The sequence below is a fragment of the Lepidochelys kempii genome, chromosome 9 (genome assembly GCF_965140265.1).
Source record: "Lepidochelys kempii isolate rLepKem1 chromosome 9, rLepKem1.hap2, whole genome shotgun sequence".
Lineage (NCBI taxonomy): Eukaryota > Metazoa > Chordata > Testudines > Cheloniidae > Lepidochelys > Lepidochelys kempii.
The window spans coordinates 55,624,878-55,634,832 of record NC_133264.1 but is presented as its reverse complement, the minus strand read 5'-3'; positions in this window follow the sequence as shown (position 1 = coordinate 55,634,832).

Here is a 9,955-nt window from a genome sequence, read left to right as displayed (position 1 = left end):
CGTCGTCTCTGGCATGCTGGACGATGGCATAGTGCCAAGCGAAAGTGTGTACCGAGGACCAAGTTGCGGCTCTGAAGATCTCCTGGATTGGCACCTGGGCCAGAAAAGCTGCCGATGAGGCTTGGGCCCTTGTGGAGTGAACAGTGAGGGGCGGGATCAATACACCGGCCAGATCATAGCAAGCGCAGATACAGGACATGATCCACAAGGAGATCCGCTGAGATGAAACTGGGAGGCCTTTCATCCGGTCCGCCACCACGATGAAGAGCTGGGTCGTCTTCCTGAACGGTTTTGTATGCTCAGTGTAGAAGGCGAGGGCCCTACGGACATCGAGGGAATGCAGCCGCTGTTCCTGGTGACTGGCGTGCGGTTTTGGATAAAAAACTGGAAGAAATATGTCCTGGCTGATATGGAAGGCCAATACAACCTTCGGAAGAAAGGCCAGATGAGGCCGAAGCTGCACTTTATCTTTATGAAAGATAGTGTAGGGTGGTTCAGAGGAAAGGGCTCTGAGCTCGGAGACATGATGCACAAACGTGATAGCGACAAGGAAAGCTGTTTTCCAGGAGAGGTAGAGGAGGGAGCAGGTGGCCAGCGGATCGCATGGGGGCCCCATGAGTCTCGAGAGGACCAGGTTAAGGTCCCATGTGGGGACTGCGTGTCGAACTTGTGGGTAGAGACAGTCCAGGCCCTTAAGGAACCTGCCAACCATGGGATTGGTGAAGACAGAACAGCCATACGCACCCAGGTGAAAAGCCGAGATGGCCGCAAGGTGAACTCTGACGGAGGATGCCGCCAGGCCCTGCTGTTTTAGGCCCAGTGGGTATTCCAAAATGAGAGGCACGGATGCCTGGAGAGGGGGCGTGTTGTGCTGAGTGCACCAGCACGAGAACCAGTTCCACTTAGCTGTATTTGTGGCCCTAGTGGAGGGCTTCCTGCTGCCCATCAATAGTTGTTGCACAGATTCTGAACAGCGAAGTTCTGCAGGGTTCAGCCACGCAGCATCCATGCCGTAAGGTGGAGAGATCGTACATCAGGATGGCAGAGGTGACCGTGATCCTGAGTTATCAGGTCTGGAAGAAGAGGCAATGGGACTGGAGCATCCACAGAGAGTTCGAGGAGCGTGGTATACCAATGCTGTCTGGGCCACAAGGGAGCTACCAGAATCACTTGCAGCCTGTCCCTGCATACTTTGAGCAAAACACTGTGCACTGGGGGAAAAAGGGGAAAGGTGTAAAATAGATGACTCATCCAGGGGAGCAGGAAGGTGTCTGTGAGAGAACCCAAGGAGTGGCCCTGGAGGGAGCAGAAAGCTGGACATTTTCGATTGCTGCTGGAGGAAAACAGGTCAACCTGGGGAAGCCCCCCACCTTCAGAAGATTGGGTGGATGACATCTGGTCGAAGGGACCACTCATGTGAGTGGAAGGATCTGCTCAGGTGGTCCGCCAGCGTGTTCTGGACCCCAGGTAGAAAGGAAGCCACTAGGTGAATGGAATGGGCTATACAGAATTCCCACAGTCGAACAGCCTCCTGACAGAGTGAGGAGGAGCGGGTCCCGCCTTGTTTGTTGATGTAGAACATGGCTTTGGCTTTGTCTGTGAGGAATGCCACACAATGACCCTGCAGCCGCTCCCGGAAGGCTTGACAGGCAAGCCGCACTGCCATCAGCTCCCGAATGTTGATATGAAGGGAGAGCATGGACAGGGGCCATAGGACCTGGGTCTGAATGTCCCCGAGGTGGGCACCACATCCCAGAGCTGACGCATCCGTGACCAGGGACAAGGAAGGTTGCAGGCTGTGAAATGGGACTCCTTCGCAAACCACCTGGGGATTTAGCCACCAGCGGAGGGAGGCGAGGACCTGCTCTGGGACAGTGACCACCAAGTTCAGGCTGTCTCAACCTGGGCGATAGACTGATGCCAGCCAGGCTTGTAAGGGGCGGAGTCGAAGTCTGGCATGCCCGTTCACATATGTGCAGGAAGCCATGTGGCAAAGAAGACTCAAGCAACTTCTTGCTAATGAGGTTGGGAAGCTCTGAAGGCTCCGGACAAGAGCCACTAAAGTCCGGAAATGGGCGTCCAGCAGGAGGGCTCGTGCCTGCACGGAGTCCAGAACCGCCCTGATTAATTCTATTCTCTGGGTCGGTTCTAGTGTCAACTTTGCCACATTGAGAAGGAGGCCTAACCGAAGAAACATGTCCCTGACCAAGCAGAGGTGGGACTGCACCTGCTCTTTGGTGCTTCCCCGGATAAGCCAGTCATCGAGGTAAGGATATACCTGCACCCGCTGACTATGAAGGAAGACCACCACGACAACCATACATTTGGTAAACACTCCGGGGGGGGGAGGGGGGAGCGTGGAGAGACCGAAGGGAAGGGCCGTGAACTGATAATGTTCGCGGCTGACCACAAAGCAGGGGAAGCTTCTGTGTGCCGGATGAATTGCTACATAGAAATACGCGTCCCTCATGTCGAGGGCGGCGTACCAGTCTCCAAAGAAGGCATGATGGTGTCCAAGAAAACCATGCGGAATTTCAACTTTACTATGAACTTGTTGAGGCTGCACAGGTCCAGAATGGGCCAAAGCCCTCCTGTCGCCTTGGGGATTAGGAAATATTGGGAGTAAAACCCTCTGCCCCTTAGCTCCCTTGGGACCTCCTCGATAGCCCCCATGGCAAGGAGTGTCTGAACCTCCTGAATAAGGAGTTGCTTGTGAGAAGGGTCCCTGAAGAGGGATGGGAAAGGAGAGTGGGAGGGTGGGGAGGAAGAAAATTGGAGAGCGTATCCCACTTCCACCGTGTGGAGGACCCAGCGGTCCGTAGTTATGTGGGACCAGGCACGGTGGAAGCTGGATAAACTATTCAAGAAGGGTGAGGTAGGATCCTGAATGAGGTCCGGTACATCGTCCTCGAGCATCCCTTCAAAAGGCCTGTTTTGAGCCTGACGAAGGCTTGGACAGGCCCAGAATGGGGATTGGAGGGCTTCCTCCTGCCATTACACCCCCATCTCCTATAAAAATCCTGCCTGGGTCGAGGGGGAGGATAGGAGCATCTTTGTGGCTGCTGGGGTTTGAAGGGTTTCTGCTGGGTAGCTGGTGTGTGCACGCCCAGGGACTTCATTATTGCCCTTGCGTCTTCAAGGCTTTGTAGCCTGGAATCGGTCTTCTCCGAAAACAGGCTCTCTCCATCAAAGGGGAGGTCCTGCAGTGTTTGCTGAAGCTCCGGTGGCAGGTTGGAGGCTTGCAGACAGGAGATACGCCTCATTGCTATCCCTGAGGACAAAGTACATGCGGCAGAATCCGCAGCGCCCAGTGAGGCCTGCAACGAGGTCCGTGCCACTGTTTGCCCTCATCAACCAAGGCCCCCAAACTCCTCTCTGGACTCAGGAGGTATTAACTCCTTAAATTTCAGCATGGAGTTCCAGGAGTTAAAACTGTAGCCGCTCAGGAGCGCTTGCTGATTAGCGATCCTGAGCTGAAGACCCTCCGAGGAATAAACTTTGTGCCCAAACAGATCAAGGTGCTTGGCATCCTTTGATTTGGGAGCTGGGGCCTGCTGGCCATGCCGTTCTCTCTCGTTCACCGATGCTACCACTAGCGAACAAGGCTGTGGGTGGGTGAACAAATAATCGTACCCCTTTGAGGGGTTCTGCTCCCCTTAGCAGTCAGTGGGATGGATGTTGGTATTTGCCAGATTGTTCTGGTGGTGGATTGGATAGTCCAAATAAGGGTTAGGGCTACCCTTGACGGAGCTTCCACTGACAGAATATCCACCATCGGGTCCTCCACCTCTACCACCTCCTCTGCTTGCAAGTTCATAGTGCGGGCCACCCTGCACAGGAGGTCCTGGTGGGCATGGAGGTCTATGGGAGGGGGGCCCAAGACTGTAGTGCCTGCCACCACTTCGTCAGGGGAGGACGGGGCCACCGGGGGGAAGAGGGTCATCTAAGGTCTCTTGGGGAACTGGGCCCAGCTGTCTTGTGCCAGTGACCTAAAGGCCCAGAGCAGGAACTGGTGTTGGAGGAGGTCCTGTAGCGGGAAGAGGAGCCACCATGGTCTCCATGCCTCCTAGGGCAGGCCGAGTGGTAGCGGCTTCTGACACTCATGGCTCGGACGGGGCTGAGCGAGAAGCCCCAGATGGAGCACCCTGGGCCTGGTGGTACACCCAGGGTGTCCAGAATGACCATTAGGTGGGCCTTTGAGCAGGACCCTGCTCCTGCACCTCCCAATGCCCAGCCCCTGACCCCAGGTGGCTATAGTCCACGCGGTGGCAGTCCGAGACACGCAACCTTGCCTCCAATCCCGAAGAATGGGAGATGGAACAGGAAGGCCAGGTGGTGCCAAGCGAATCTGCACTGGGTCACGCCGACGGGGCGATGGTGAACGGTGCCGCGACACTGGGGAGCGGTGCCAGGACCTGGAACGGTACCAGGACCTAGAACGGTGTCTGGATCTGGACCTGGATCTAGACGATGAGCAGCGTTGAGAGCAGCATCGGGTCTGGGATCTGCTCCTCGATGGTGACCGGTGGGCAGAACAGTGCTGCGAGCGGGACCAGCGCCGGGAGTCAGAACGGAGCCGTGAGTATGACCGGCGCTGGGACTGCGAGTGATGCTGGGAGTGCGAGCAGCATCAGGAGCAGGAACGGTGCAGAGAATGAGACCAGTGCCGTGGCTCAACCAAACAGTGCCTACGGGTAGATCAGGGCTGGCTTGCCTCGGGATGGTGCTGTGCATGCAGGTATTGGTGCCTTGGCATGGGGCTGAGGGGATGCAGATTTGCCGTCATGGCAATAAGGTCCCTTGCAGACACAAAGGTATTCGGAGTGGACGGCAACTGGACCTCGACCACGCTGCATACTGGGAGTCCAAGGGCACCGGACTCAACAACTCTCCTCCTGGGGCCAGAGTCAACGATGCCAAGGCCATAGACTGTGCCCCTAGATGCTCCCCTGCAGGACGCGCCTCCAGAGGTGGTTCCAAGGGGATGGCCTCTGTGGAGGTGGGCCAGCCTTTTCCAGGTTCCAGTGCCGCTTCTGGGCAGGAAAGTGGGAGCGTTGGTGCCACGGGTCTCAGTCTGAGTCCAACCGCGGTGCCGCTCCTACCGCTGCCGCCAGGGCACTGCGCACCAAGGCGCTCGGTGCCGGATCTTGGCATGCTGCAGGAGGTTGAGGGCTAAGAGCCACCTCCATAAGGTTGAGACAAAAGTCCCGCTCCTTCTTGGTCCGGGGACGAAAACCTCCGCAGATCCTGCACTTGTCTGCTTGATGAGACTCCCCCAGACACTTTAGGCAAGAGTCATGGGGCTCACCCGTTGGCACGGGCTTAGAGCAGGAACCACAAGGCTTGAATCCCGGAGGTCTGGGCATGAGCCCAATAGAAAATCAGGAAGGAAGGGAAACCCCCCAACCCACTAATACTAACTAACTACAACGAAAACTGTGAACTACTATCAACTATGAACTATTATAAACTAAAAACTGCAAGTGCTAGGGAGAGTGGAGACCACCAAAGCCGAACTCCACAGTTCCAATGACCGTCACGGGTGGTAAGAAGAAACTGAGGGGGCGCTGGGTTGGCAAGGGTTTATATTGAGCGCCATTAAGGTACCACTCTGGGGGGCTCCACAGCCGACCCACCAGGTGTTGCTAGGGTAAAAATTCTCTGACAACCACGCACGCAGCATGCACACAGCTAAATTGGAATCGATATGAGCAAGCACTTGAAGAAGAATCTTTGGTAAGGACTTGGAGTGGTAGCAAAGTCCTATAACGATACTGCTTCTCAGATAGTACCTGTAAACAGGCTTAGAGCTGGGCAGAACAGAGAAAGCATAACCAATCTAGACTTCTGTGTGGAAGGGAAAACTGAGGCACGCTGCCTCAATGCATTGGTGGCTAAATGCCAAGGCACCTACACTTTAAAATGTATTGACAGCTGCATTATGTACACAATACTACACACCACAATGTTTTCTGGCAACCTGGGAACAGAAATCCAGAACTTTGCAAAAGCACCTATGAATGACATTTACAGTGTTTTGGGGAGAGGGATAGCTCTGTGGTTTGAGTATTGGCCTGTTAAACCCAGGGTTGTGAGTTCAAACCTTGAGGGGGCTATTTAGGGATCTGGGGCAAAAATTGGGGATTGGTCCTGCTTTGAGCAGGGGATTGGACTAGATGACCTCCTGAGGTCCCTTCCAACCCTGATATTCTATGATTCTATGAACAGTGGGAGGTTGTACAATCAATGCCAAAAAGGGATTTTAGGCATACTGCCTCCACATTGGTCAGTGACCAATCCTCTGGCAGTAATCTCTGGGGGAAGGTGTGACGTTTCACTCCATATTCTTTATGAAAATATGCTATGATATGAATATGACATAACTGAGATATACTTAATGCAAGATGGGACTTGTAAGGTATCATTTGGAAGGTTATGATTTACTGAATGTGATTATCCAATTTGTATCCATGTATCATTTCTGCATCTAAAGTTAGAGATATGGACTATGTAACTATTTTAACTGGGTGTGTATTGGGAAGACACCCACCAGATGACAGGCCATCAAATTTGATGAGCCATTAGGAAGGAACAACAAAACTATGAAGATACTAATTTCTCTCCCTCCTGGGAGGCATCCGGGGACCTAACTGTGACACTACTAGGTCAGGTAGTCTAAACATTACCTGGGACTTCTTGTAACTTTCCCCTGGAAGGGAAGGGAAGGAGGGGGGGCAAGTTTGGGAAACAAAGGATTCCCACCTTATGTAAATCCTATTTAAGGGTGGGGAGGAAGGCAAACTTGGCTCCTCCTCGCCCTGGCCTGTCTGCCCAAGAAGAAAGACTGCTAAAGCCAGCTGAAGGGAAGGCAGGGTTGGGAGTCCAGACTGAGACAGGGGTCCAGTCTGAAAAGAAATACAACTGGAACTCTAAACCACAGAAACTTTGTAACCTGCCTAAAGTTACAAAATGTAATTTCTTACCCTAAATGTAACATGTTTCTGAAGTATATTGAGCCTAGCTTGTATATTTTGCTTTATTTGGTCAGTAATCTGTTTTGGTCAGTCTGTTCCCTCTTATATTCACTTAAAATTCACCTTTTGTAGTTGTTAAACTTGTTTCTTGATTATAATATAACCCAGTTTATTTAATTTCCAATTTCCTGCACATTGAGGGAGGGGGCAAATTTCATAAAATCTTTGGGTTAAAGGGAGTGGGCACGTGAGCGCTGGGGGAGCCCTCTCACACAGAGCTGACTTCAGACTGTGTCTGCAGTGGGGTGTGGCCCTACCTGTGTGCGTGTGCTGCAAGAGGCCGGAGAGCCTATTACAGCAAAGCACTAAGAGGAAACCCAGGCTGATTGAGCAGGAGAGGCTTGGTTAAACCACAGCAAAACAGGTGGCATCCTAGAAGGGGGGGTCCAACCCATCACACTCATCACTACTCATTGTGTGTGTCCCTCCAGAAAGAACTCTCACAATTTTAGTGCGTTACTCTGGACCCCCTGCCACCTCGCCTTGTAGGCAAGACAACAGAATTTCATGGTCAACAGGACTGAATGTTGCAGAGAGGTCCAGGAGGATGAGAATTGATATCTATTCTCTAGCCACTGAAAGGTCATCCAGAAGTACCAATAACGCAATTTCGGTTCTATGTCCTGGCCTGAATCCAGATTGCAGCAGCTGAGAGCTCAGTTAGGTGAGTTTATAGCTGGCCTTCTGCTAGCTTCTCTGTGAGCTTGCTCAGGACTGGGAGGTTTGGCACTGAGCAACTGTTGGCTATAACTGAAGTTTGCAGGGTGGGTTTCTTCTGCATCAGTCAGCCTATGGCAGGTTTGAAAGAGGAAGGGAAAATTCCTTCTCTCAGCGAGATGTTGGCTATTTCAGTCAACAGTTGACCAGTTAAAAGAATGAGGAGTACTTGTGGCACCTTAGAGACTAACAAATATATTTGGTCAGAAGCTCTTGTGAGCTAAAACCCACTTCATCAGATGCATACAGTGGAAAATACAGTAGGAAGATATATATATATATATATACACACACACACACACACACACAATGAAAAAATGGGTGTTGCCATACCAACTTTAACAAGACTAATCAATTAAGGTGGGCTATTAACAGGAAAACAAACTTTTGTAGTGATAATCAGGATGGCCCATTTCAAACAGTTGACAAGAAGGTGTGAGTAACAGTAGTGGAAAAATTAGCATGGGGAAATAGTTTTTAGTTTGTGTAATGACTCATCCACTCCCAGTTTTTATTCAAGCCTAATTTAATAGTGTCCAATTTGCAAATTAACTCCAATTCTGCTGTTTCTTGGAGTCTGCTTTTGAAGTTTTTTTGTTGAAGAATTGCGACTTTTAGGTCTCTAATTGAGTGTCCAGGGAGGTTGAAGTGTTCTCCAACTGGTTTTTGAATGTTATAATTCTTGACGTCTGATTTGTGTCCATTTATTCTTTTGCGTAGAGACTGCCTGGTCTGGCCAAGGTACATGGCAGAGAGGCATTGCTGGCACATGATGGCATATATCACATTGGTAGATGTGCAGGTGAACGAGTCCTTGACGGTGTGGCTGATGTGATTAGGTTTTATGAAGGTGTCCCTTGAATAGATATGTGGACAGAGTTGGCAACGGGCTTTGTTGCAAGGATAGGTTCCTGAGTTAGTGTTAGTTGTTCATGGCTCTCTTTCATAAGCCAGGAAGGATATAGGTCAGATTAACAAGCCTTGGGGGAAGACTCCTTTAGGGTGTCCAGAACTTCTTTTATGAGTGAAGGTACTAAACTCTGAGAATACAGGTGAGCTGCTTGATTAGTGAGTAGGCAGAGTGGATCCATGCTGCCCATTCCTCCATAATTAACAATTCCCTCACACACATAATTAACAGATGCTGCAGACCCCCTAAACCTCACACACATATATACCCCCCAGAGAAGACAAAGAGGGAATGGCAGGGCTTTGGGTGGAGGGAGATGGAGAAGAAAGAGGGTCCATATGAAACACTTTTCAGGGCTGCCCTGCTCTAGAGGGGAATCTGAAGGAGGGAATGGTCATGTTCTCCTCAACAAGGGCTTTCCTTCAGCAGCACCATAGTGGGTGCGATATCTAGCTCTGTGTGCAGAGTGTTGGGTACTTTTGATTAAAAATTGGACAGCAGAGGGGAGAAAAAAAGCCAAAGAACTTGGGAGGTAGAGAAGTGAGTTTGAGAGGTGGCTGGGCAGGCATGTTTCGGAAGCATGGGCATAAGCCAGTATTCCCAGAGAGTCTCCCAAAAAGCACATACCAGGCCCAAGGCTGTTGAGATCAGGTACATTTCAGGGTGGAAGGGCAATAGACAGCCTCAGCTCTAACTTTTCCCCTTTCCAGTCTGGTTACTGTCTCTTCCCTTCTGCTCACACAGCACATACACTGCAGGGCACAGTGCTACCCAGAGCACTGTGTCTCCATAAGGCCTGCTGCCCACTCAGGTGCTCTGCTGCTTGCTCCCCAACAGGCCTGCTGGGGCTGATCTTACCTCATTCACCCTGCTGCCAGCCAGGAGGCACCGCAGGCACGCAAAGTTATACTTTCTCCTCCTGTACAGCCTGGTTTGAAAATCAGACCCAACAGCTTCAGTCTTGACAAAGGCAGGGGAACAGAACCCACCTTCCCCCAGCAAATTTAGGACTTGGGAGGGTAGGCAGAGAAACACCCACCCATACAAAGCACATTCCCCACAAATCATCCCTTTTCCCGAGAGGCTCAATGCGAATGGCAGAATTAGTAGGGGAAGCGAAAGTGGATGGGAACCTGGGAGGCAGTGACCATGAGATGGTCGAGTTCAGGATCCTGACACAAGGAAGAAAGAAGAGCAGCGGAATATGGACCCTGGACTTCAGAAAAGCAGACTTTGACTCCCTCAGGGAACTGATGGGCAGGATCCTCTGGGAGAATAAGATGAAGGTGAAAGG